The 27,592-nt window shown below is 42.9% G+C and overlaps 1 long non-coding RNA gene across 1 annotated transcript; it reads left to right on the top strand.

Moving 5' to 3' along the window:
- Positions 1-938: 938 nt before the first annotated feature.
- LOC139827726 (uncharacterized) lies at positions 939-17,936 on the top strand. Its single transcript, XR_011738644.1, has 4 exons — positions 939-1,036; positions 11,962-13,598; positions 15,575-15,633; positions 16,275-17,936. It is a non-coding gene; the product is annotated as an uncharacterized lncRNA (long non-coding RNA).
- The last annotated feature ends 9,656 nt before the right edge of the window (positions 17,937-27,592 follow it).

The following is a 27,592-nucleotide window of genomic DNA, read 5'->3' as shown; positions in this document are numbered from 1 at the left end:
CTTTAAGCACGAACTCTCAACTGCTCTGCAGTGGAGGAATTCAGGACTGATGTCTGAACCTGAATTTATATCTTGGTCTGTGACTTCAGTTTTCACTGTGTGGTAATAATATCAGAAAAACAGACTTTATGTGGAGGCAAATACTGTGAATATCAATAAAACAAGAAACAGAGCAATGAACAGTAAGGTTTGAGATTAATATTTTTAGTACATTTTTACTGTATGGAAGTGATGCATAGATAAAGAGATAATTGCATGTGTAACTGTATATATGCAGATCTTTTTATATAGGCTCACATAAGTGTTGCAAGACAATTAACACAGAATAAAAACATATTCTTCAGTCTTTGTCCAGGTGTTCTGAAGAACTCTTTAGAAGTTTATAGGCATTTTTATTACCAGTTCAGTATTTTAGTACACCTTGGTATTGAAAAAAATGTATGTGAAACTAATTATGGTAACCATAAAATGGTGATGGTTGTTTTCCCTTTATTTTTTTTAATCAAGAGCAAAGCCTCATTGCTAACATTCAGTTTTTCACCCGCTTCAGCCAGTTAAATGTGCAGATGAAATGTTAAAAACCGTTACAAATAAAACTGATCCTTCAATGTATTTCAACCTTTTCCCCAATTGGCTTTTCATCAATGATATCCACTAAGGGAGTGCACATTTCATTTTATATGGTGAGGAGATAATTATACAGCCTCAATTAGACTTTTCAGTGCTGGATTATAAAGAGCTGCTAGTGCAGACCCAGATCAGTTGCCTCTAAAATGCACAACCTTTCCTTCCTCAGTGTCCACAAGCAGGTTGTGTGTCCCTAACTGCTGAGCAAGAAGCTTGCTTTCCAATTGCTTTCAACCTGTCTTTGCCTTGCTTGAAGTGACCCCACCAAAACTCAGACCTCTGAGTGGGGACTTTTTGTTGTGCCCGTCCTAGGGAGATGAATATTGCTTCATGTGGAGACAAATTTTCCTGAATGAAGAGTTCTGCTGGCAACAGTGAAGGTGCAAGGAGATGGCAAGAGGAGGCCAAGGTAGGTGGCTTACTTTTTAAATGGCTGCTTAAAACAGTGCACAGTGGAAAGCTGACTTTGGCCCTAGTGCACAGCTGTCCTCAGGCATGCAAAGTGTGCAGCCGCATGGGAGACCTCTGACACAAACACAGCTCCTCTCGCTGCTGGCGGCAGCACAGCTGCTGCCGTCCCCTGTCTGCACCACTTGCTGCCTGCCTCTGCCCAGCCAGCGCCCAAAAGATGATGCGGGACACCCGGCACCCCATGGCAGTGGCTTAGGTCCCAAGGGATAGGAGACGTAGCAGGCAGGGGCAGTTGTGGGAACATGAGGTGCCTCTGTCAGGAAGAAATTGCTCCATGTAAGAAACGTTCACAGAATCACAGAATCACAGAATCACAGAATTGGCTAGGTTGGAAAAGACCTCAGAGATCATCAAGTCCAACCCTTGGTCCAACTTCAGCCCATTTACTAGATCATGGCACTAAGAGCCATGTCCAATCTCAGTTTAAAAACCTCCAGGGACGGTGAGTCCACCACCTCCCTAGGCAGGCCATTCCAATGCCTGATCACTCTTTCCGTAAAGAACTTCTTCCTAATATCCAGCCTAAACTTCCCCTGGCAGAGTTTAAGCCCATGTCCCCTTGTCCTATTGCTAACTGCCTGGGAGAAGAGACCAGTTCCCACCTGACTATAACTTCCCTTCAGGTAGTTATAGAGAGCAATGAGGTCACCTCTAAGCCTCCTCCTCTCCAGGCTGAACAACCCCAGCTCCCTCAGCCTCTCACCATAGGTCATGTGCTCAAGTCCCTTCACCAGTCTTGTTGCTCTTCTCTGGACCCGCTCCAGCACCTCAATATCCCTCCTGAACTGAGGGGCCCAGAACTGAACACAATACTCCAGGTGTGGCCTCACCAATGCAGAGTACAGGGGAAGGATCACTTCCCTTGTCCTGCTGACCACACTATTTTTGATACAGGCCAGGATACCATTGGCCTTCTTGGCCACCTGGGCACACTGTTGGCTCATGTTGAGCTTGCTGTCAATCAGTACCCCCAGGTCCCTTTCTGTCTGGCTGCTCTCCAGCCACTCTGTGCCCAGCCTGTAGCGCTGAAGGGGGTTGTTGTGGCCAAAGTGCAGGACCCGGCACTTGGCCTTGTTGAACTTCATCCCATTGGAATCAGCCCATTTTTCCAGTCTATCCAGATCTCTTTGCAGAGCCCTCCTGCCTTCCAGCAGGTCAACACTGCCCCCCAACTTGGTGTCATCAGCAAATTTGCTGATGGTGGTCTCAATCCCCTCATCTAAATCATCAATAAAGATGTTAAACAGGACTGGACCCAACACTGACCCCTGGGGGACACCACTAGTGACTGGCCGCCAGCTAGATGCAGCCCCATTTACCAGCACTCTCTGGGCCCGGCCCTCCAGCCAGTTCTTAACCCAGCAGAGAGTGCACTTGTCCAAGCCATGGGCTATCAGCTTTTGAAGGAGTATATTATGGGAGACAGTGTCAAAGGCTTTGCTGAAGTCTAGATAGATCACATCTACAGCTTTCCCCTCATCCACTAGGTGGGTCACCTGATCATAAAAGGAAATCAGGTTGGTCAGACAGGACCTGCCCCTCCTAAACCCATGCTGGCTGGGTCTGATCCCTGGTCCATCCTGGAGGTGCTGTGTGATTGCATTCAGGATGATCTGCTCCATCACCCTGCCAGGCACCGAGGTCAGGCTGACAGGCCTGTAGTTGCCAGGGTCAGCTTTGCAGCCCTTTTTGTGGATTGGGGTAACATTTGCCAGTTTCCAATCATTTGGGACCTCCCCAGTGAGCCAAGACTGTTGGAAGATGATGGAGAGCGGCTTGGCGAGCTCTTCTGCTAGCTCCCTCATCACCCTAGGATGGATCCCGTCTGGTCCCATAGACTTATGAGGATCCAGATGGCTCAGTAAGCCACCAACTATTTCCTCTTGGAATACAAGGGGACTATTTGGCTTCCTATTCCTGTCAACCATCTCCAGAGGCCAGTTATCCTGAGGGCCATCTGTTTGACTGGTAAATATTGAGGCAAAGTAGGTATTAAGTACCTCAGCTTTCTCCTCATCTTTGTTAACTATATTTCCCTCAAAGTCCAGTAGAGAATGGAGGTTTTCCTTGCCCCTCCTTTTGTTATTAACATATTTAAAGAAGGACTTTTTATTATCCCTAACAGAATTGGCCAAATTAACTTCAAACTGCACTTTTGTTTCCCTGATTTTTTTCCTGCACGATCTAGCTATTTTCCTAAATTCTTCATAGGTAGCCAGCCCTTTTTTCCACAGTCTGTAAACTCTCTTTTTATTTCCGATTTCCTTCAAAATCTCCCTGTTTAGCCAAGCCGGTTGTCTTCCCTGTCGGCTAGCCTTTCGGCGCACTGGTATAGCCTGATCCTGTGCCCTCAAAACCTCCCGCTTGAAGTATGTCCAACCCTCCTGGGCCCCCTTGTTTTTAAGCATTGTTTCCCAGGGTATGCTCTGAACTAGACTTCTGAATAGGCAAAAATCTGCCCTCCGGAAGTCCAGTGTAGAGGTTTTATTGGTGGCTCTCCTTGCATCTCTAACTATTGAAAATTCTATTATTTCGTGGTCGCTATGCCCCAGGCGGTCGCCAACCACTACATCTCCCACCAGCCCTTCTTTGTTTGTAAACAGTAGGTCTAGCAAGGCCTTACCCCGGGTAGGCTCATTTACCAGCTGATGAAGGAAATTGTCCTCTATACACTCTAGGAAATTCCTAGACTGCCTCTTCTGTGCAGTATTGAGCTCCCAGCAGATATCTGGCAGGTTAAAGTCCCCCACAAGAACAAGGGCTGTCGATTTTGAGACATCTGCCAGCTGCTTGTAGAATAATTCCAGTAATAAAAGCAGATAGTTTACTGGGAGGGTGACATGAGCAACTCCAAGTGGCTTACATGTGGTGCTTGCACCTTTGCAAGTGCACAGGAGATCTTTGCCCATGCATGTGTCATCTGTGGATGCACACCGTCTGTACACCCGTGGGCCCTGTGCTGAAGTCCTTCCTTCCTCCTCCTCTGCTCTTCACTTCTGGAGGGCATGTTGGGAGGTAACGATCTGGTGCTTAATTCCTCACATGCATTCCTGGGGAGCTGTGCTTTGGAAGAAACCTGTGGGATGAGAGGGACTTTGCTCAGAATTTTAAGCTGTCCTATGGAATGCACCATGAATGCAGGTGTGCAGTGGCACTGCTGCAGATGCCTGTAAGTGTAGTGCTTTGGTGGGATACAGGAGAGGACCATGGATGAGAGGAGATGCCTGAGAGCACTTGGACTCCAACCAGCCTTTGTCAGAACACGCAGATTTTGTAGCACATCCAGATGTTTGAACATAAGCAGATCCTACTTTAACCTTTTGTTCTTAAAAGAGCATTGGGCTGAAGCAGACACCAAACATACAAATAAGGACAGTGAGAGAGAAGGTTGGAAAATAGTCTGATACATGTAATGGAGATTTTTTTGTTACACAGGTTTTGTCAAGCATGCTTCCTCCTCACACATTTTTCTGTGGTGAAGATCTAGAGATGCTTTCCACTACCAGAATAATTTAATTTCAGAGCCATTTTTGAGGGGTGTAGAAAAGAAAAGGGAGACTTCTTTCAGTATAAAATTACCCTGTATCAATTTTTTTTTTAATAATAAAATTTCACTTTATAAGAATTTGAGAAATTAGTGGAATACTAACTGACTGGCATTTTTCCTTGGTCTGAAAAGGCATGGATTTTAGCTGCTCAAGTTTCCTTTGGAAACCAGTTAGTCAAGAACACATCTCAGTTTTAAGAATAACTGCTCAACAAGGAACAGCAGTGTAAATGTTATCTTTATTCCAGGTGAGTGGAAAATCTCTTAAAAGCATTCCTGAGGAGTGTTAGCTTTGTGGGTTGATTGTTGGACGGTGTAAGAAAAATGACTGTGATTGTGGTTTGCACACTGAACTACTCTCTCCCACAACCCAAATGGCTTTCTTGCATGTGGCATTTCAGAAAAAACTTTTTTTTTTTGCCATTGAGCATGTGGAAATCCTGTGCAGAAAATGTTTTTTGGTGCAGGGCTTGTCATGAGTTGGACAAAACATATCTGAAATGTAGTGTAGGAGTTTGAAAATGAGGTTTTAAACATTCAGAGCTGTCTGATGACTGGGACCATTACTAATGAAAATATGTTTGAGTTTAATGTCAAAACTAAATGTCCCATAGAAGGGAATGACATTAATTTCTTTCCTCCCCAAAATTCATCTTGAAGTTTCCATAGCCTTAAATGTGGCCCAGATAACTTAGCCTCTGAGTCAAAAACTGTTCTCTATGCCTCACATAAACACTTACACCCAGGCATCTCATATTATCTTCCATTTCTTCAGTCCGCTAATTATTTGCCACACCCAGTTACTGTGGGCTATCTTAAATTAGCTCCCTAGTGACTCAAACATTTATTAACTGCTCGGGTACTGGGAGTTTGGCATGTGCATGAAGGTCTGGGGCCTGGGGTGTTGTAATAGAAGTTTTTAAGGACACAGATGGTGGTCTTTTCTGCACCCTGAAGTGCGGCAGAGGGTACTGCCCGGAGACAGGGGTGTGGCTGGGACGTTCCTGCCACCCTGAGGTCTCTGTCTGCTTTGGCTATGGGTCTCTTGGCAGTTGCTTTAATACAGGTCCCACACCTAGGTGATTTTGGGACAATGGGTCCCACTGAAGACAGCAGATCCCCTGTCCACCTCCTCTTGGGCATGTTGGCCAGTTGTACCACCCAAAGCAGGGGGCCCTCCACACCTGCCCTCCACCATGGAGATACAGAGTGCTCCCCAGGAGGTGGGCTGCATCTTGTTAGCAGTGTCTCCTTGAATCATGAAGCCTGAGGGAGATGGCAGCAACAGGCTACTCACTTTCTTTAATCAGGTGTGACTGTGGATATGATCTAACTGCTTTGGTACTTAGGGCAGAAGTTGATTTCTGCAAAGGCAGTAATTAGTCAGTAAGCAGCCTAGCTACTGAGTACAATGCTCATTGTTTCTCTCCTTGACAGCTAGCTCAGGCTGGTTTTTAACACACACATGCACATACACGCGCACACACACACAAGTCTTTTTGTTCCCTCCATCCTCCACCACTACAGTTCCATTGCAGAAACCACACTGAACCACAGTGCGCTGTGGCTGGGCTTGCGGAGCCTTTTTAAGGTGTCATTCGGTGCACCAGTCCAGAAGTGTCAGACTGGACTACCCAGAAGAAGCAAGTGGTGTGTTTTGGTGGAGGTAGCCTCTCAGTTCTCATTGCATGCATTGTAGCACATTGAGCTAGGAAGAAGTTTTACAGAAGCTCCACATGATGTTTTGTGGCAGCTTCGTAACAAGTAAATTATTTCCTCCGATACTTGTTGAACTGGATTGATTAGGCTGACTCAGCCCTGTAACCGCTTGGATGTTTTAAGTCTGCAAAGTACAATGAGATTTCACTGTAACTGAAGAGTCATTAATGTCCATTTATTCCACTGTGTTTGTCACCCAAAACTTTCAGTCATTCAGTTTACTGACTAATTGTACCGAGCAATGTGTTTTTAACACATTGTGTATTTACAGTCTGTAATAGTGGAATGCATAAAGCCTTAAAAATATGCTGTGTTTGACTCCTAAATCATATGATTTTATAAGGGGTTGTGTATATTTTTGCATCCACTTTAGACTTACACACATACAGTATTTCCAATTGTTTACATGTTAGAATCCCTTGCATTTAAATAGCTCATTATGCAAATATTTATGAAATACATGGATATTTATTTTTACTGTACTCTCTATTCAATCACTGAGCTGAGATTTTATGTCTAAACATTGTCTGCAGAGACGCATGTAGTAATGAATTATGAGTAATTATGTACTATATACAATTATACAACAAAAATTACAGATTCAAAAAATATTAATGTTGCAAAGCCAAGCACTAGAATTTATGGAGTATCAGAGGTAAGGTGTAATCCTAATTCAACCCTCAGTTATGCATGTGTGCCTTATAGCATGGCCTTTACTGGCCACGCTTCGCTTGTCCCTCAGCTGCAATGGGTGCGTGACCGCGTCCCAGGCCAAGGCTCCAGGCTTCAGCCAAGCCTTGGGATCAGACCAAAGCCAAATTTGCAATGTTTCCCAGACAAGAACTTTTCCCTGGATTTGGTCACCTAAGCAACTGACCTGGCTCAGTGAGCATGTTTCTGATTTTCCCACCCCAACAGCGAGAGCTTGCAGCAAGAGAACACCCTGCACTAATTCACCTCTCAGTCTGGAGCCATATACCAAGCAGGACTAATTTCGCATTTGAGACATTTGAAAGAGCACTGTGTTCTCGTATAATCAAAGACGGAGCCTGAAGTACATTTTGTTGAAAGGTTTTTTTGACCAAAATATCTTCCACTAGGAAATGTTGCTTTGTTGGAATTGAAGTATTTCATAGGAACATTTTGTTTGTGATGATATTTTTGACAGAAAAAAATTGTGAGCATTCAAAAACCAAAGAAGGTATTTCTCAGTGCCAGTTGTTTCACTGTAAACCTGATTTCTTTTCTTTTGGTTTCAGAACATAGAGTATTTATGTTTAAATATTATGAAATCACCTGCAGAATGACCTTGAAATGTTTCAACCCTGTTAACTGTGTCATTGTGCAATTTGATTATTACAAGACTGCAGTAAGTTTGGGTTTTAGTAAGCATGTTCTTTAATGGCCTTTGTGCATGTACACTTTTCTACATTTTAAGAAAGCAAGTGAGTCCCAGAAACCCACTTTCAGCACAATTTATAACAGCTAGGAGGACGACGCCTAATCTAAAAAAAAAAAAAAAAAAAAAAAAAAAATCAAGTGGATAAAGTTTACCCAAGTTATAAGCAGCCAAAATAAATTTAGAGATTAACGTGAGTGATCTCAATAATAGATGGCATCCTTAATTTCATCTATTACATTGCAAACAATTTGTCCTTGGAAGTTATTTTTATTTGTTTGTTTGCATGTTGGTTTTTTTTTTTCCCCTGAAAGCAGTGACTGTATCTCATTTTAAAAATAAAATAATCTATAGAGAATTTGTAACACAAAAATGGGATATTTGAAGCCAGTTTTTTAGTGTTAGCTGAATCAGTGATGAACATGAAGTGTACAACTGCCAACAGGCAAAAACTGTTTCTTAAGTTAGTTTATGGCGATATGAATCCTGCCTTTTAATAAAACCCAGACTAAACAGAAGTGCTTTTAAACTGGGGATAGGTTGGACTGCAGTAATATCATTTGGATAAAGATTTCTCAGGATGCTAAAATGAATCTGATCCCAAATATTTTATTTCTGGTTCACAGAACAATTTATAACTTCCTGGGGTGCTTATGTTAATTGATTTGTAGCTCAGCATATTCTAGCTATGGAAAAAGGTAAAGTAAAACAGTGATGAAGGTGACTTTCATGTAGGCAAGCTCCAGGAACTATAAAGAATCTTATTCAAAAGCAAGACTTTAATAACATTTCCTACTAAATAAACAGTATTTGGCTAGTGTCTGACATAAGGGGTAGGGCATCAAGTGCTGTCTTGAGACATTTGGAATCAGGAGTGCTTACATCAGGCATGTTCAGAAATGTAATTTGGGTAGTAAGATCCACCTCCATACAGGACACTGCAACAAGGACTTGTTTGGCTGTAAGTTTCACTGCTTATTCCGTGAAATATTAATTGGTTGGGTAAAAGAGATCACCCTGGTTTCCACAGACTCTTAGCCTGATGTGTCCACAACCCCTTCCAAGCTTTTTTTTCATTTCTCTACTAGCTGTTTGTTGTGGATCTTAATAGCTAAATCAGTGTCTGATCTTGTAATGACTGATATTCTTGAACAACTTCCCTACACAGATATCGAGGGGAAAGAAAGTCAAGAGGGATGATGAGGTGAATCTCAATGTGTTTATGAAAAGAATTAATGACCAGTTATCTCCGCAATAGCAGCCAACTGTGGTTGGTGGTTCAGGAGTTTCCTTTGCTTGCCCAAGACTTGTCCAAACTCAAAAGGACTAATGTATTTTTAAAAGCTTCAGCTTCTTTTTGGAGGTCAGCAAAAGCTAGATGAGACCTGTTAAAATGCAGGCCCAGAGATCAGACATGTCAATCTTCACTCAGATGCCATTCAGGTCCTTTGTCTTCTGCTGGCTTCTTCTCCCAGTCCACAGTGTGGTCTTGGGAGAATCAAGACATGTACAGATCACATTTTCTCATCTAAAACAATGGAACAGGCGTTCCATAGACCACTGTTGTGAAGGCAGTGATGGGAAACAGCTCTGAAATGCTTGAATGAAGTGCGGTACATGTGCAAACCATTCTTCTAGTAGGCCTGCAACAAGGAGAACAGGGCTTGGAAGGCATCAACACACATGTTTCTACAGCCCCAGCTTGCTCTGCTCTGAAGTTAAGACTTTCATTCTGCTCCCCTGGCTCCCTCTCCCATTACTGCCTTACACAAGCTCTGTTTCAGGTAGGAAGCAAAATGCCTTTAAAAAAGAAGGAGAAAAAGGAAGGTAACAGACACACCTGTGCATTTCACGTGTGATTCCCACCTGCCATATAGCTACAAAAATGTTGTGTTTATTTATATATAAATAAATACACATTTTTATCGCTGTAACTTGTAAATAGGAAATGAAGTCACAATCCTTGAAATTATAATGGCAGGCACACAAAGACACAGTTTCTGGCACGGAATTCAATTAACAGATAGCAATCACCCTTGGGTGACTGTGTGAGGTGGAAATATACAGGCATGCTAATAAGTAATATCTTAAAGCCAAAGCGTTTATCAGCCAGCAGCCAGACGTGGGCATAAGTGTGGGCAGACAGCATTGCTCTGGGATATTTAATAAAACCCACTCTCTTCATTTGAGGATTTGTGTTTAATCATTTGGTAACATTTTTGAAACATCCAGGCTGGGAAGCTTCTCAAATGGAACTGCTTAGGTCAGAAAACATAGAGAGTTATTTACTGATACTAAAATAGCCGAAGGAACAGAGTGGATTCCAGGTAATATTAACAAAATTCTTTGTTGCCATCTTTTTGACCTTTTGAGTTTCTGGGGTATGCCTGCTACGTGAATCACAGCCTTATCTGGTGAAACAGGCAGAAGGCATTCTTTAATACTGGGAAAGTAAATGATTGAACTGCTGTTTAAAACAAATTTTTTAACTCTTTTTTGCTTGGTTCAAAGCCTAAAGCTAAAATAAGTTTCTTCTAGGCCCCTTGAACTTTGATTTGCATTGCATTTGGGGCTTTCAAAGACCTCAGGCAGGCCAAGATTTGTCATTCACTGAAAGATGTTTAATTTAAACTTTCTCGTCAGGACTCTCTCTGTGCCACAGCAGTTGAGTGAATTCGCAGAACCGTTTTGCATGGCTAAATACTGCTGCTTGGAGGAAAGGCAAATCCAGAAGTAAAGTCATGGGTTTCTTTAAAGGAAGGCAGTTAAACTTAGTAAAATATTACTTAGGAGTTTCATGCAGAAGAAATGCAAGGCATGGTGTCAGTACATTCTTGGGCTTAGAGCATTCATCAAGAGAAAGTAGTTTGGAGGAGGACATGTGGAGGCCAGCCAGCCTAGCTTTGGGACATGCAGGAAGCAGTGTATGTCAGCCTTTATCCAGAAAGCCCGGAGGCTTTTTGTTATGAAGATGGCACTGCTGATAGATTTTCTCATTGCTTTTGGTTTTGTCTCTGCTCTGAGTAGGCAGTTATGCCTCTTGTGGTCATCAGCTCTACCCCTGCCACCAGGCTGGTGGCCATGGGAAGCCTATGGTGCTTCCACTCCTGCTCCAAGAGCGGGGAGCACCCTCTGGGCATGCTGCCTTGGGAGACCAGATTGTCTCTCTCCTTGATATGTCTGCCTACTTTGCTTCGGTTTGAACATTTCTGATGTCTGTGCAGGCTCTGGTAGTCACCAATAGCCATGTAGGAGCTAAAGCGGTGGGGTGATTGTCTGGTTTGCACAGAGCCTTAGGAATTTTGCTTTGTCGAAGGAACCATCAAAGGCTTACATGGGCTGAAACAAATGCAAAAGACGAGCTGTAGACATGCTGCAAGCACCCTCTAGCAGGTACTCTCAGTACCTGCTCCTTTTCCTCAGGGGATTCATGTGATCTACAAATCAGCGGCCAGAGCCTCCTCTGCCAGCCATTTCCCTCACTGCTGGCATGCAGCCCAGCCGGGGCTGTGCTCAGGAAGCTGTAAAGTGGCTCTGAATAGCGGCTGTGAAGCTGTCCCTGCGCTGCTCCTGTCACAAAGAGTTTTCAGTGCCTGCCTCGCTAATGGATGGGTTCCTCCTATACAGAGTGGCGAACAATGCGGTGATACATTCAGGTTTTATTAGTGTGAGTTTAGCGTGGCCACATTATTCATAACGGCAACACTACAAGAGAACTGCACAGTTCATCCCAAACGGGAGACCATAAATCCTGCAAGCCACGCAGCACCATCAAATGGTGTGTTTTCACCACTTATTTTGCAGGAAAGCTATTTGTATTCCCTCTGAATGTAAACCCAAGCTGTCTTAATATTGCAAGCCCAAACTGTGTTGGAGGAGGTAATAACAACAAGAAATTGCAAACAGTACATTTTAGACAACTCAATCATAACTCCATGATACCAAGACTGGGTATTCGCTGCCAAGCAAGCGGGGATTGAGGGACAGTGTGGCAGAGTGCTGTGGCAGGGTGCTATATCACCCCATGTGCACTGTTGGGGGGCTCAGCCCCTCGCCCATCTACGAGTTATGGCAGTGGAGCCCTGCGGTTGCTTTAGGACTGAACATCAATCTCCTCTGATGTGAAGCATGCGTGTGCAGATCTGTGTATGTATTGAACAAGGAAAAACTTGTTTCTTCTCGCTTGATTTCCTTCCAGAGACAGCAGCCGTAATAGCAGGATGTGTGAAGTACGCTTGGTGGAGATACGTTAGTGGGCAGAGTGTAGGTAAGTTGGTCAAAAGTTCGAGAAAATTGTAATTTATTGTGAGGAGGACACATCACCTGCCTGACATAAATGAGACTTTGCAGGCGTCAGGAAGCAGTTCAAACTCTATGTTGATTTGTTGCCATGCTTTGCTGTGGAGACTGACAACAAGGGAGCCAGCCCGGGCTTGCAACGAGAGAAAGCAGCTGTTCAGGAGGAGCTGGCCTGGGAAAACTGCCCTGCTGCCCTTAGGCACCAGGTGAGTGCTAGAGAGACGAAGCTGACTTCTGTGTGCTTTTGCACTTGACCTAGTGACCCAGAAACGAAGGGCTGCACAAGCTATTACCAGTCTTTTCAGCTACCACCTCTTGCAAGACTCCTGTCCCCGCTCCAGCAGCCTTCGCAGAGCCTGGAAGCTGGGCAGCCTTCTTATCACCCACAGTCTGAGCACTTTTTCTGTGATACTGCACAGCATTCATCAAAGGAAACGTTAATTAGAAGGATTGTGTACATTACAGACGGTGACTGCAATTAGTTGACTCAGAACTGACGGCTCAGGGGAATTACAGAGCAGCCTCTTGTAACTTTTGCAAGAAACACTGTCTGAACTTGTGGACACTGCCCCCTCTCCTGCATCCACACCCTTTCAGTTACTGATATTAAAACAACTAACCTTGGGCTGAGAGAGGAATCAGTGATGTCATAAGTTTTTCAGCTGAAGCAAACTCTGCACTCCTCCAGCTACTTCATTTACTGTTGATATTAACACTGGAAATGCTGACAGCAGCTACTAAAGATTAAGAATATTTGTAGAAAATCAATAGCGTGATGCCCCCTTCTCCTTCTCTCCTCAGCTTCTGAGGGGGAAAATGGCCCCCAGGTACATGGAGAACATAAGTTAACATTTCTCCAACTCAAAACATATGCATTTATGCAAGAGGCTTACAGGATATCTTTTACAATCCTAGTACAGCAACACTTCTCTTCATTCAGTGCCTGGAAGAGCAACTTGGGCTTACTGTGATGTTGGTTATTATGCTGGCCATGTGTTTTATAATGTTAAGTACCTTGATTGTCTCTCACAGATCTAGTGCTTTCAGAAGTTTGCACAGTGCTTTTATGTGTCTTTTTTGTCACTGAAATACCTGTGTTCAGTTCAGAACTGATTCTGTTTCTGAAGCAATTCATTAAACATCTTCAGTGTGCCACTTCTGTGAAGAGGTCAATTTGTTCCTTCTGCCTAGTGATGCAAAACCCTGGGCTTCAGCTGGTAAATGTAAGTATTAGATGCATTTCTTGCTGTTTAATTTAGGCTTTCTTGCAGACTATCCTCTCTAGCAATCCCTTCTTTTAACACAGGCATTTATTATTCATGAAATGTGGAGATTCTACCGTATCAGTCCAGGACAGGTGCAGTTAGGTAGTCTGGCCTCCTCTGTGCACCCTCTTCTGGAGGAGACATTTTTTCAAAGGACAGAAAGTAGCTGTTTCTTTCTCTTACATTCCTTTGTCTTTCTTACCAGGTGCCAGCATGGTGGTGGGTTGGTACACTCACATGATAAGGTTCCTGGAGCACAATCAGCCTGAAGGTAATTCCTAATGCAGCTCACACACAGGCTGTTGGATATCTATATCTGGCTTTCAGTTCTCTCTGAGGTGGCCTCCCTTACTGCTTGAAGAGCAGATTCATCCTTAAGTCTTCATGGAGATGTTATGTATGAATCCTCACCCTCCCGGGTCCAAATGCTTGTCTGTTTCTTGTCTGTATCAAATACAATATTTTTTTTTCTAATATCTGGCTATTTCTATATGTAAATTGACCGGGGTCACATCCACACATACTAGACACAATAAGGCTATTAGTAAAAAACAGTTTTTAGACTGGATGAAGATGGACAGAAAATAAACTTTGCCTTGATCTTGTGAAGGTCCTAGATAAGCATTTTTTCTTTTTTTTTTTCTTTTCTTTTTTTTTTTTTCTCCCAGAATTCTTAGCATCGTTCTGGGGTCGCTTTTATTATGCCATTGCAGCTAGGAATATGGCTCATGGTGTTTGGCTCTCTCACCAGTTCTGGAGGGAGCACTTTTGCTGAGATAAAAATTGGTAGGTCTTCAAAAAGTTGCCCTGAGGACCTTGGTCAATATTTAATTGGTAGGTCTGGGACTGCACACACTAAAGTAAATGGGACCACTTGTATTAGAATATCAAATATATTAATTAAACTGTCACCCAAAGACAAGTATGGATACATGGAGTTGATATTTTCTCTGAACAGTGACTTTGTTTCAATTTTTACATTGTTTATTGCAGTAGTTACAGCTTTTTTGGCAAGATTTTTATTTAATGAAAGTTATTGAATCACAGAATTACAGAATGTAAGGGATTGGAAGGGACCTCGAAAGATCACCTAGTCCAATCCCCCCGCTGGAGCAGGAACACTTAGATGAGGTTACACAGGAATGTGTCCAGGTGGGTTTTGAATGTCTCCAGAGAAGGAGACTCCACAACCTCCCTGGGCAGCCTGTGCCAGTGCTCTGTTGCCTTCACTGAGAAGAAGTTTCTTCTCAAATTTAAGTGGAACCTCCTATGTTCCAGTTTGCACCAATTACCCCTTGTCCTACCATTGGTTGTCACCGAGAAGAGCCTGGCTCCATCCTTGTGACACTCACCCTTTACATATTTATAAACATTAATGAGGTCACCCCTCAGTCTCCTCTTTTCCAAGCTAAAGAGACCCAGCTCCCTCAGCCTTTCCTCATAAGGGAGGTGCTCCACTCCCTTCATCATCTTTGTTGCCCTACGCTGGACTCTCTCCAGCAGTTCCCTGTCCTTCTTGAACTGAGGGGCCCAGAACTGGACACAATATTCCAGATGGGGTCTCACCAGGGCAGAGTAGAGGGGAAGGAGAACCTCTCTCGACCTACTGACCACCGCCCTTCTAATACACCCCAGGATGCCATTGGCCTTTCTGGCCACAAGGGCACAGTGCTGGCTCGTGGTCATCCTGCTGTCCACCAGGACCCCCAGGTCCCTTTCCCCTACATTGCTCTCTAATAGGTCATTCCCCAACTTATATGGAACCTGGGGTTGTTCCTGCCCAGATGCAAGACTCTATGCTTGCCCTTGTTGTATTTAATTAAATTTTTCCCCGCCCAACTCTCCAGCCTGTCCAGGTCTCATTGGATGGCAGCACAATGTAATGTATTTTCTGGGCTATATTTTGCAAACTATGTAGTTTCTGTTCAGAAATCTGCAGTCTTTTATTTTTTTTTTCATTCTTTTTTTTCTATTTATTTTTTTAGGCAAAGTAAGACTGCAAAATCAAGAAGCAAAACTGGTTGCAAAAAGTACCTGGAACGCATAAATTGGTGGGGGCTTCAGAAGTAACAGACTCTCAGTGCTAGTAGCTTGCGGAAACTTTGCAATTACATTCCTCCTGTTATAATAGCATTTTCTTTTTTTCTTTTATCATAAAAAGGGTCTATAGAAGTATGTACTTAAATCACTAAAAATGTCCAGTTCTCAACGATGCTGACCAATTCGTTATTCTTTGTTTTGCTTTAGATGAAATATTTTCAGCCTGTGGTTCATTTCCAAATAAACAAAGCCAAAAAACCCGAACAGTAAGTGAAGCCTCACATTTCCTGTTGGAAAAGATTTCAAAAGCTCATAAAATGTCTCCAGCCCATACAATATATCACGTCATATCAATTTATGGTAGTCAATGAACAGTCGGAAACGGTGGAGGAGAGAGATGGAGAGCCTATAATAGTCTGCTTTATTCAGAACTGTATATCAGAGCTTTTTTTTTTTTTTATTTACACACAAGTCAGACACAACATCTCCTCTTCCTTGCTTCAGGAAGAAGAAAAAAAAAAGCAAGCAAGAAAGAAAAAAATCTGCATATTTCTATTATATGATGTTCTTCGACTAGCAAATTCCCTCTGCCAACTATCTGTGGGTGTGCAGCCCTTCCTCGGGAACATGCTGTATCTTCTGAGTTCCTGTGTTTGCGATATCACAGTGCTGTTGCTCTGCAAAGCCATGAATGGGGCCATTATGAGGGGCCACTAGATAATTAAGATTCTGAGTGGGGTAGGCTGCTAAAAGTGTGTTTAGTGAGGAAATTACAAGGCGAATTAAAAAAAAAAAAAGTGTTTTTAAAATTCCGATTGTATTCTTTTCTTCTGTGGGTCTAATTTTTCAAGGTCTGGCTGGATCATGTTGAGGTTTTCTTTCATCACTTTTTTTCTCTCCACACCAGGAGCTGAGGCTGGAATCTAAGTCCAAGTTAATGAAGCTGCCTCAAAGTTGAAGAGGGAGAGAATGCACCACAGCTCTGAGGCACAGACCACTGGAGATTCCTCTTTCAAACCCTGTCTCTGCTGCTTACTGGAGTTATTTGATTTGGGAACAAGATAAGAATTCACAACATCTGATTTGTAGAAATAACCTGGAGGAAGGAAAAACCGTCAGAAATACTAATTTCAGATATCATTTTCATCTCTCAGTTTCCTAATAGTCTTTCCCAGCTCTAATAGAATTAACCAAATACAAAGCCCAGACCTGGGGAAGTTGTGCGCCAACTGACAAATGAATCTCCAAATAGCCCACAGTTCAGCACTTCTTATTCTGTCAATACTCTGTGACCAGGGAAGGTTTGGAGCATAATTCTCTCTAAGTTATTCATCTTTTCCCTTTCTCTCTCTCTCTTTTTTTTTTTTTTTCTTTTACTTTCCCTCCAGTAAGAAATACACCTGGCAATTCATTGCTGATTTCCCAGGAGCATTATTCGTGCCAGTTTATTTATGTATTTATTATTCAGGTGCAAACTATTGAAGTTCCTTGTGATAACCTGCAAATAAAACTGATAGAAACAGAGGGCTGGCTGTCACACCAGGTGCTGCAGAGTTGAATAGAGGTATCATGGCTGCTACAGCCCCTAAACGTGGGGGTGTGAGGAACAGTTCTGCCTGCTTGATGCTCAAGGCTGCCCAGGCCTTGCCTAGAATTGGTAGACAGAAGTAGTCAGAATCCTTAAATTAAGCAAACCTCTGCTATAAATGCCTAACTGTGTCAGCGGAGCAGCTTCCACTATTGACTGCACAGGTGTCTTCTCACTGTAGGTAGTATATTATTGGCAGGCAACATGAGTATGTTTATGACTAACTGCTTTGCACACTCAAAATTTGGGCTTCAAATTGTATTTATTAAAGTCAGAGTGGTGTGTGAGGGCAGGGCCACTGTGTCATTTATCTGCTGTTTCCTCCTGCAGGCAGTGGTGCAGCCAGGGCTTTCAGTGCATCCCTTGATGGTGACCGCCTGCAGTCGTGGGGGACCTGGATGCAGCAGCTCATGGCTCTCAGTGCCGGACAACCCGAGGAAGGTTTGTGAGGTGGGTTTGTGTCTTGTGGGTGATGGTGTGAGGGGAGACAGTGTCTCCCCAAGCTGGACACACGATGGGTGTTGCGTAAGGTGACCATAGTCATGACCTTTCTCTAAAACATGAGACATCTTTCCCCTTGTAAATGTTCAGGCACACCTACTACCTGTCACCACACACTCAAAATTTGGGCTTCAAATTTTGTGTTGATTACAGTTGTTTATCACGATTATGTTTTAATATTTTTTTCTGAGGAATCTTGTTCTGCATGCCTTTACAGGGATTTAATTGTCTTCACCAGGCCATTGGATACAACTGTGTTTTAGCATGTCACCATAATAATATATTGTGTTAAAGTCAGAACTGCAAGTAGGAGAAATATGTATTAAGGCTGATAAGAAAAGGACAAATTCAACTTGGAATGCGGACAATTGCAAAATAAATAACATCTCTAATATAGCAATTGTTTCTAAGCTCTCTTCTTATTATGCCTGACTCTTTCACCAGTATTTCTGATGATTTATACGCGTCCATGTTACATAGTCCCTTGTTAATGTGTGAAAAACCTACACAAATGAGGTTCATTGATTATACAGACGAAGAAGTGAAATGCCTCTTAAATGCTTAAAGGAATCAAATCAAAAGATTTGTCATTTTTCTTTATTGACTTAGTGTTGTTCCCTTCCATAATGAAGGATAAAAATGTGATTTTGAAATTGTTGTGTTCATTTGCATGGTATGTTGGTTCCCATATGGTAGGAATCTCAGTGGGAATATGATGATTTACACTAGCAGAAGTCCTAGTTGCTTATTTGAATGCCATCTTTCTATGTTATCCTGGTAGAGACATAATGTTCCTGTGTTTTTCATGTAACCCTGTCTCATCTGCAAAGCTCAAATGTCATTGCCACTCTGGGAAAGATTACTGGTAAGAAATTTTTAAGCTTTGAATGGATTCTTAATTTTGAATAGGATCCATTTTTTTAATGTGTTGAAAACCAGACTTAGATCCAAACACCTCTGAAACTTGAGAAGATCCAAACTTGGATATAGACTGAATTGTACAGCTAAAATCTATTTCTAATGTATAGTTAATTAAGTGTGCAAAGAGTGTACATGCACATGTGTGTATTCACACACATAGATACAAGACATGTATTGGTACATATCCACACAAATGTATGTATCTTGCTTCAGGTTTGTACCTGGAAATAAGAAGTGACTTATTTATCTTCCACTGAAAATCCATGGGTGTTGACTGTATTTTCTAAAAAAGAATTCAAATTTTAAAAGTTTTAAAATAATTTGTCCAGTAGCTAAAGAAGTTACTGATGGAAAAAAAAATCAAAGGAATCCATTCCTTTTTTTTTGGAAAATGTCTCTCTAGATTTTAGATATGTCTAAATTACTTCCACATAACTAGGATATTCTTAAATGTTCATTAGCTCCTTATAATTGTTCTGTACTCATGTCAATATAAGAATTTTATTTGAGGAGGTTCATTCTTTTTATGTGGCTAATGCAGTGTATATAATTTAAATGTTGGAAGTGTGAAGCAGTGATTGGCAGGAGGATGGAAAGGATGTTGTGTGGGCTGGATGGCAAAGCAGGAAATAAAAATGTGGAAATAAAGTAGACGTAGAAACATTTCAGTTGTTTTGGAGAAAATCACTGTCTGATTTTTGGTTTTGCAGAAACAAAGACAGGGTGGCTTGGATTTGAATCCTGTTTTACCAGCAAATCCAGCATTCAGGATCATTTGCATAGCCAATTCCAGCTTTGGCTCATGTCTGTTCTGAACAAACAGTTAAGCAGTTTGGGTATTTTTCAGTTCCCTGTGGGTTGGAAGAGGAAAGATGTGCAGCACAGAGGACTGAAGGAGGTGATTTGTTTAACTTCTGCTAGCCTGTGTGGATGCATCTCCCTGAAGGCAGCAATGTTCAGGCACCCTCATTCCCTGTACCAACTGCTGCTCTCACAGAGGGGAGATGTTCAGCATTCAGTGCTTCAAACACCTATTTACAAAGGTTTTAAATAACTCAGAAACTGATTAGAGCTGTCTCCTGAAAACTGGGAGCGCCCTGAACCTGCTGCAGGTTCCAGCTTGGTGAGGAGGCCTCCACATGACACAGGAGAAACAGGGAAAGCAGCCAAGCATTACATGCGTCCCCAAACCCTCATCTATAATCTGGAGCTGTACTACAGATTCTTCCTGTGAGAGCACCCAAATGTATAGTTGGCACTCAAAATCACAGGAACTAGAGCAACTGATTTTGATCAGCAGGTTTGTGGTCATAGCTTTTGTTTGTTTGCTTGTTTATTTGTTTGTTTTCTTGCCCATCTGGACATGATGATAGAGCAGAACACAAGCCTTTAAAATGGAGAAAAGCTACATTCAGATTAATTTTCTCTCTCACCCATGGACACATGCAAGGTTAAAAAAAAAAAGACTGTGCTGTCGAGGAAGCACAAGGCATGGTGTGCATTGTTTTGGAAACATAGATATTTGGTTAATGCCAGCACTCCAAATACCCAGACAAAACTGCATCCCCCTGGTGCAAAGTGCCCTGCAAACACACAGTATGAGACAGCTCCTGATCCCAGGAATTTGCCTTCTCTGTTCATAACCTGCACGGAGGAAGGATATTGTGCCCAAGGCAATGCAAGGGGCTAACTGGAAAGCTGAGAGCAGAGCCCCATGCCCTGCAAGAGGAGCTTCGCACTGGGTTGCTGACACTTCTCCCACAGCAGCACTGTGCTGCACTAATTGGGCTTAGATCCCCACTGCACTTAAAGCATCCTGAGCACAGAGGAGGAAGCAAACCCCGTCATGAAAAGCTCAACAGTTGTAGCTGCTTAATTGATGGGGTTATTTTAAATCCAGTCAGTTAAATTGCTGCAGACACCCTTTATTATAGCCTAGGCAATTTTATTTCAAGTTAGCTTTAATCAATTAGGAATTGATTTTAGCTAAGTCGGTATAAGAACATCTGATCTGGTTTAACAAAATTGGTTTTAGAGAAGTGAAATGGGTAGATTCAGCATGGGCCCAAGGAAGGCTTTCTCTTTTCCACTGCTAGTGATCAGATAGAGGATGGCCTACTAAAACCCTAGAGCCTGTGCAGGCACAGCAGTTCCTACCCCAGTCTTAAGTCCTAGTGAAACAATATGTATAGAAAGGGAAATAAAAGGGGTTACTTGAATGAAGGATTCTCCCTACAAAAGCTTGTGCACATGCCCCCACACACATCCTCACCCTGACTGCACGGGTCAGTGGAAGGGTTTGGGAACAGCAAGTAAGGTGCAAGCTAAGAGCTTGCTAACTCTGTCTAGGCTGTGGCTCCACAGGCCACTGAAGCAGCAAAACATCTTGATCCTGCTCCATATGATTTTAATGAGCTTGTTTTCTGCCAGATTACTGTTTTAAGGAGGTTTGCAAAGCTAGGTGAGCTGGAGGTATGGCAAGGAAAGTGGCTGGGAGTGGGTGTAGGAAGCAGGAGCTCTACTTCTTGGCTGAGGTAAGGCATTGAGTTGTGAAAATGGAAAGTCCAGGAGAACTGAGAGTTATCAGTGGAGAAATTTGAGAAGTGACCAATTTCTAATGCTGTCTCACATTCAGGACTATGAAACGTTCGCAAGGTTATATTATTTTTGATGTTTGTTTCTCCAAAATATTATTCTGATATTTTAACTGTACTGTAAAATTGGTACTATGTTTAAAAACAAACAAACAAAAAGCACTCTCCTGTTACTTTCAATGTGCTGCAGTTGTTTTTATCATAATTGTTAAGAGTTCTCGTATGGGAACTTTTCATCACAGAATGCTGAAATCTTTCATTTTCATAAATAGCAAGAACAAAGCTACTGCAATCAATGACCTGCTATTTCTGGCACTATCAGAAGAAAAAAGCAGGATTTCTACCTACTATTTATTTACTTTGTGCCAGACCTGTTCCCAAGATTCATTTCTTCTGTATGTACAAAGAGTGTTAATGAGGTGTTAATGTGTATGTAGGTGATGCAGTCATAGATCTGTCTTTGATCAGTTGTGTTATTTCCTTCTTCTTTTTTTTTTTTTTAAAAAAAAACCCAAAACAAACGAACAAACAAAAAAAAACACCCCAAAAACCTTGAAAAGCTGTTTGCACCATGAGAGCCTGTTGACTTAACAGAAATTTCTTCAGGAGCTGAAAGAACTTCTGAAAACAATGTGCAGTAAAACTCCCACTGACTGCAGTGGGGTCAGTATTGTTCCTTTGATTACAATTGTTTGAAGAGCAAAAACATATTCCCAAGGGTTTCCCTACATGCAGTTTTTGTACTGCTTTAAATATAGGCTTGAAACTAGTGTATTGAAAGCAGCATATAGACACCAGTACAATGTAGTTGTGTTATTATCAATAAATTTATGCCAATCTTGCGTGATCTCACAAATGCAGAGGAGCTCATAGTGCCCCCCTATCTATATCAATACCATAACTCTGGTGTTTTCTTTTAAAAATGCATCCTTAAGAAGCTAACTTGGCACAAAGACCAGATATATTAGGCTTGAGTTTCTTGGCTGATAATTATTTACACACATGAAAAATGAAAGCAAAGTATTTAAAGCAGGAAAGCTCTAGGAAGTAGAAAAATGATGCTTTCATCTTATTGATGTGGGCTTCCTTATCCTGTCATCTTTGTTATTGCTCTTACTCATTCTTGCTGACATAAAGCGGCATTGCTGCATGTTTATCTGAGTCTCATGAAAAAACAATCGGGGTGTCTGTGTCTATGTATGTGGGACGTTCACAAAGTGAACATATAGAAAGTGGAGTTGAAAAGGTGTTTAGTTCAACGTTCATGTCTCCTTCACCAGACTCCCCGGCATCTCCTTAAGATTCTAATGCCCAGAACAGCGATGTTTTTGAGTGGATGGTTGTGCGGGGTTTCTGCACACACTGCTCTTGGAGGATCCCATTTGCTACAGTTGTGACTTAGAAGCTGCCAAGAATTGGCTTCACCATCCTGGGTACTGCACAGCCAAGCCAGCAGACAGGTCCTGCCCACTGTACCACAGCATATGCCAGACAACCGGCCTGGCCACACACGGCGGCAGGAGATGCGAAATGCATGGCAGGAGGCAATGGCACCATTGAAGCAGCCAGTGTGCTGGTGCTGAAGCTTGGGGGAGACTGGATGTGGGATGTTTCCTGAGGAGAAGTGAAGCTGAAATGGAAAACAAGGAAAAATGAAGTGAGAAAGAGAAGCTATGTAAGACGGATGCTCAGAAGAAAACCATGTAGGATGCCGGAGGAAGGAGCCCAGCAGCAAAAATTGACAACCCAGTCATAACTATAAAAACCTCCAGGAGCAGCTGGAGGCTCCCAGTGCTGATGGTTCTGTAGATTTCCCTGCTGTCTGGAGTCTCATTCTCGTTCCAGTTTTCCCCACAGACCACATGTCAGGAAGAGGAAGTAGGCTCGAATCATGGAGAGGTGATTTAAATCAGCCAAGTTGGGCTGCTGTTCCAAATCCTATTTTAGATTATGCCTCTCTTGTAGCTATAGAAAGCCCTGGATAGATTATCTTTGCCAGACTTGAGTCAACTTTTAGAAGTATTCTCCGTACCCTCCTCTTCCTCCACTCTCCTAATTTACCTGAGAAAAAGGTGGAAGGGATGAACAGGTGGCTCATTGCATGAAGCTATGTCCAAGGGCTGTGGAGATGGAGAACAGCTGGGAGACTGGACCCCACTCTTTCCAGCCCACTGAGTCTAGAAGTTTCTACCTGATATGCTTCCGATGGCTCCAGTTCTGCCTGTTTCTTTTTGTTTGTTTGGAAGGACATGCAAACTCCTAAACTAGGCGAGGGAAAATTTAAACCTAATAACAAAGAAGAGGCATAGTGATCTATGCACATCTGTGTATAATTCTTGGCTATAAGCCAGAGTGGGGTGTCTGGGCTTGCTAACCAAGCCTGAGTGAGCACACAGCAGAGATGGATGTCTCACAAGGTAAAATGGGTGGCTCTGGAAGCATTTGCTGTTTGCAGTGAGCAGCTCTGGCAACAGCTGCTATAGATTTCCTCTTCTTCTATTTCTTCCTCCCCTGCCCCAGGTTCATGTTTTGTTGTTCCAGTTGGGGTTTAATGCACTTTCCAGTTTCCTCTGTTTCTCTTTTTGAGTGTGTTTTGATTTTTTTCATAATGAAGTTGCTGTTGACTAGGTGCCAGCCTATTTAACAGCTGCCTGGAGAGAAGTGCTCAGTGGATGCAGGCAGCCGGAGCAGCATGGGCAGCAGTGTAGGGGACATGGCTTGGGCAGGCAGCACCCTGTCTCCTCAGCCTGAGCTGAGCTACCAAGAACACGTTGTGGATGATGCTTAATTTTAGAATGGAGACTTAGTGTTTTGGATGTGAAAGCATGCCGTATGTTTTCACACTCAAAAAGCTTTTCAAGGAGAGATCTGAGATGTTTCCTTTTATGTGCATACGTTGAACTTTCTTTGCCTGGTTTCAGATTTATTTTATTTTTTCTTTTTCTTTTTTAGTACATATGGCGATTGCTTCCAATGTGTGCTTATAGAAACTGGAGACATTTGCATTCCTAGTTTAGGAGGAGATGGAGACTTGACAGATATTTGATTTGAGTTGGCTTGTTATTTCTAGTTCTGGCTTATAGCAACCACAGTGCCTACTGCTGTATCTGTATTGATTGCAGACAGACATCCTGAGGGATAACTCTGTCTTCCTTTCATTTGAAAAGGAAAAAAAAAAAAAGGTATGTCTCCAGCCCTGCTACTTGTGAAGACAGACACAAATATGTAATGCAGACTGTTTGAGATTGAAAGTGTGTCACTGAGCTCTAAAAAGCCATCATTTATTCACCCTGTCTTTTCTGTCCTTCTCTGAGGTGCCCTTGGCGACCTATGGCACTGGTGCTCAGAGCTGTGATGGGAAGGCTGTGAAAAATAAGTGCTTGCCATTGCTTGGGTTAAACTGGCAAGAAACAGCTGAAGTGAAGTTATGCAGGATAACCCATCTGAATTCAAAGCTTTGCCAATTCTAAAACCGTGCCAAACACCCCCTACTCTCACCCCCGTATTTGTGTCCAACCAGGCAAGCTCCACCTGAGCCCTGTGTTTAGCAGGTTTAGGATAGTTTCCTTGGGCCTTATCCAGAGAGGAAATGGCTGGGAGGTTGGCTTACATTTGCATCTCTTGAGCACCAGAGCCTCTGAGAGTTTCTCTGGCAGCCCAAGTGTTCCTAGCAGAGAAAGGCCCTGACCACATCGTGTTGTCTGAGCAGAAAGAAAAGACAAATATGAGTATCTGCTGGCACAGAAGGGCTTGCCTCTGTTGTCACAGAAATTGAATCAAAGACTCTGCTCCAGTTCTTTGTCACTGCTTTCTCTTGATTGACATACTTGGGCTGCTGCTCTCACTTTCCTTTAGGGCACTGCAGGGTTTGGTTTCCCTGAAAATGAAAGCAATTTTTACAGGTAAATGTCGGCTAAATTAATATCATCTAGTGTGGGTACCAGTTGCAGGGCAACTCTTGTAGCAAGGCACTCAGCACAGGTTAGTAGCCCAGGAATTTACCTCTGGCCTCTCCATTGCACATTGCCCGAGAGTCTGTGGAGTCTCTGCTAGCAATGCCTTCTTGTTTAAAGCCAGCATGGCCAAGTTCTCAAAATCCTTGAGGATTCCCACAAATGCAGGTCTTCATCTCATAGAATGAGAAGGCAGTCAGCCTTCAGCTTTTGTACCTCATTCCTGCAACTCCTAGAGGTGAAAATGAGGCTAGGAGAAGTGGCAAACATCATTCTTCAAGCCTCAAAAATCTGCAGTTGCCAGGGTACAAATCTCTTCGAAGCAACATGCTTGCTATGTTTCATTCACTGAGTTGATTTGATAGCTTATGTTTCTGTGAAGCCACTGCCTCACTTGCTCATTTACTTTTCCTCCCTGCCTCTAACCCCACAACACAGACCTTTCTAAACAAGCTACCTCGTCTGTTGGAAGGAGACTTCTGCTTATTCCTGCCAAATGAGAGAAATTGAAAATCCTTGCTGAGCAGCAGTAAAAGAGCAAGGTTGCTGACTGGAATTGCATCAGGATCTCTTTGCTTATTAGGCCTTATAGCAGCTGCAGCTGAGAAACAAGTAGCTGAGCCTGTTCAAAAGCCTATGGATTCTTTCTTGCATTAAGTTAATTAGTAAGAACTGAATCAAGCAGCTAACATGTGAAAGAAAAAGATTAGGTATCTCATATCTCGCCAGCTCAGTGGAACTGCAAGGAAAAGGGATCCTACTTGTCACTGATAAGAAATAAGTGTTTAATCCTTGCTTCAATTTTGAGCAAAATTCATTGTGTATTTTACCTGCTGGTGGACAGAGAACATTCAGCTGTTGAGGTGAATGTGATGACAACTAATCCAGAGAAACTTGTGTGACCAGGCAGTGCTTGGACACAGTTCTGCCTGAACCACTCATTTCTGTCTGAGAAACACCGTGTCCCAATTCCCTTCTACACTCACTCCAATGGGAGGCTACATGGAGTAGGAAGGTCACAAATGAACATGCTCACTCCTCCCCAGCACTTAGCAGCACCAGGAAAATAAGGCAAACAGATGGGAGTCAATGTATTATCCAAATGAAACCTTGCCCTTTGTGAAAATGTGCCAGCTGAAGAGGAGACAGAATTCTTATTGGTGTCCTTCACCATAGATAGCAAACGTGACTTTTGGCTCAAAGGTAGCTAGCAAGTGCTTTGCTTTTTAATTCCTTTAGGTGCTTGTCATCTTGGCCAGGTAGTCTCTGAGCTTGGGATGTGCAGAAGTATGAGATTTCCCAAAGAAAGCTCCAGATATCCTTGGCAAACTTTTTTGTTTTCCCTAAATCCTGCTTTCCTGCTGAATCTGCGGCTGGGGCTCAATGTTGCCCAGAAAGGCTAGCAGTTACTTAACAGGCTCTTGAGCTGTGTTTTACATGGATAGGATGCATTTCTACCTGGAGTTGGGGTGGCAGGTTTCCTTGCCTTGCTGACAGCCTTCATGTTGTCATGGACAAAACTTGCTTTTAATGGGTATTGGGATGCCTCTCCCCTTCATATATTTCAATTGTGACATTTGGAAATAGTACTCAGAAAATCTCTCGCCATCAGAGCTTCCAGCAACCTTAACACCTGCACCATAGATACTCCCTTGCCTCTCTCAACAGCGAGCTCATCTCTTCCCCCTGCAGCTGTCCTCTTCAGACTCTCTTCCTCGGCCTGCCAGCAGCATCTCCAACAGCAAACAGCTTGTGGAACCTGGCCAGCCCTTTTTCCCAACCTATAAACCTGATGGGAGCTTTCTCCACCTGCAGTCAGTGTTCAGTTTCCATCACTTGCCATGAAGTGAAGAATGCTTCTGAAGTATTTAGGGAGGAACAGATTTACCTGAACATCTCCCCAGCTTGCTTCTTGAGAAGAAACCATTGCTTATCTGCAAAACTTGCAAGCCAAGTGCTTCTTCATCCCGAGTTTTGAAGGGGCAGCTTAAGGCTGCCTCCTTCCCTTCCCTGCCACAGTGCAAGCCCACTGTGCCCACACAGAAGGCTCTTACTCCAGCTTCAGTATTGCCTCTGCTTTGCTGTGTCTCTCCATCAGCAGTAAGTAGCCTGTTGAACAGTTTCTTCCTCTGCTTCATCCCCTGTGGTGTCAGGAGCAAGTATGGGTGACAAGAAGGAAATCTGCTCCTGACAGTTCTGAAAGTGAAAGGTTGATCTCCTCACACGGTTGATGGGAGAGCTGAGGCCATCCCACAAGGTACATATACACACTCATGCACTCCTGTTAGCCTCAGCAGCCTGCTAGGACCTTCACTCACTGCGGTATCTCCCTGGTCTAGCTAAGTTTATAAGCCACTGTTAAATAAAGCTGGGGATTGTCTGGCAGCCTCTATGTCCTGGGCTCCTGAGATCTGCACCCATGATCCCAGGCAGAGCAAGCTAACACACTGAAACTGGGTAGGTGGGTATCTGAAATTTTAAGTTTTATACTTATATATACAATACTTTAAATATATCTATGTATATTTACTGATGAGAACTGTAAGTGAATAACTCAGAAACTATCCAAACTACAACACCACAGTAGAAAGCTGGATCAGCTCTACTGAAGCCAATGAACAAGGAATCAGATTAATGTCCAGTTTTACTTGGGTAAAGAAGGATATTT

Source organism: Patagioenas fasciata, chromosome 3, assembly GCF_037038585.1.
Source record: "Patagioenas fasciata isolate bPatFas1 chromosome 3, bPatFas1.hap1, whole genome shotgun sequence".
In the NCBI taxonomy this organism is placed as follows: domain Eukaryota; kingdom Metazoa; phylum Chordata; class Aves; order Columbiformes; family Columbidae; genus Patagioenas; species Patagioenas fasciata.
The sequence above is the reverse complement of the archived record's forward strand: the minus strand, read 5'-3'. Positions and strand labels throughout refer to the sequence as shown.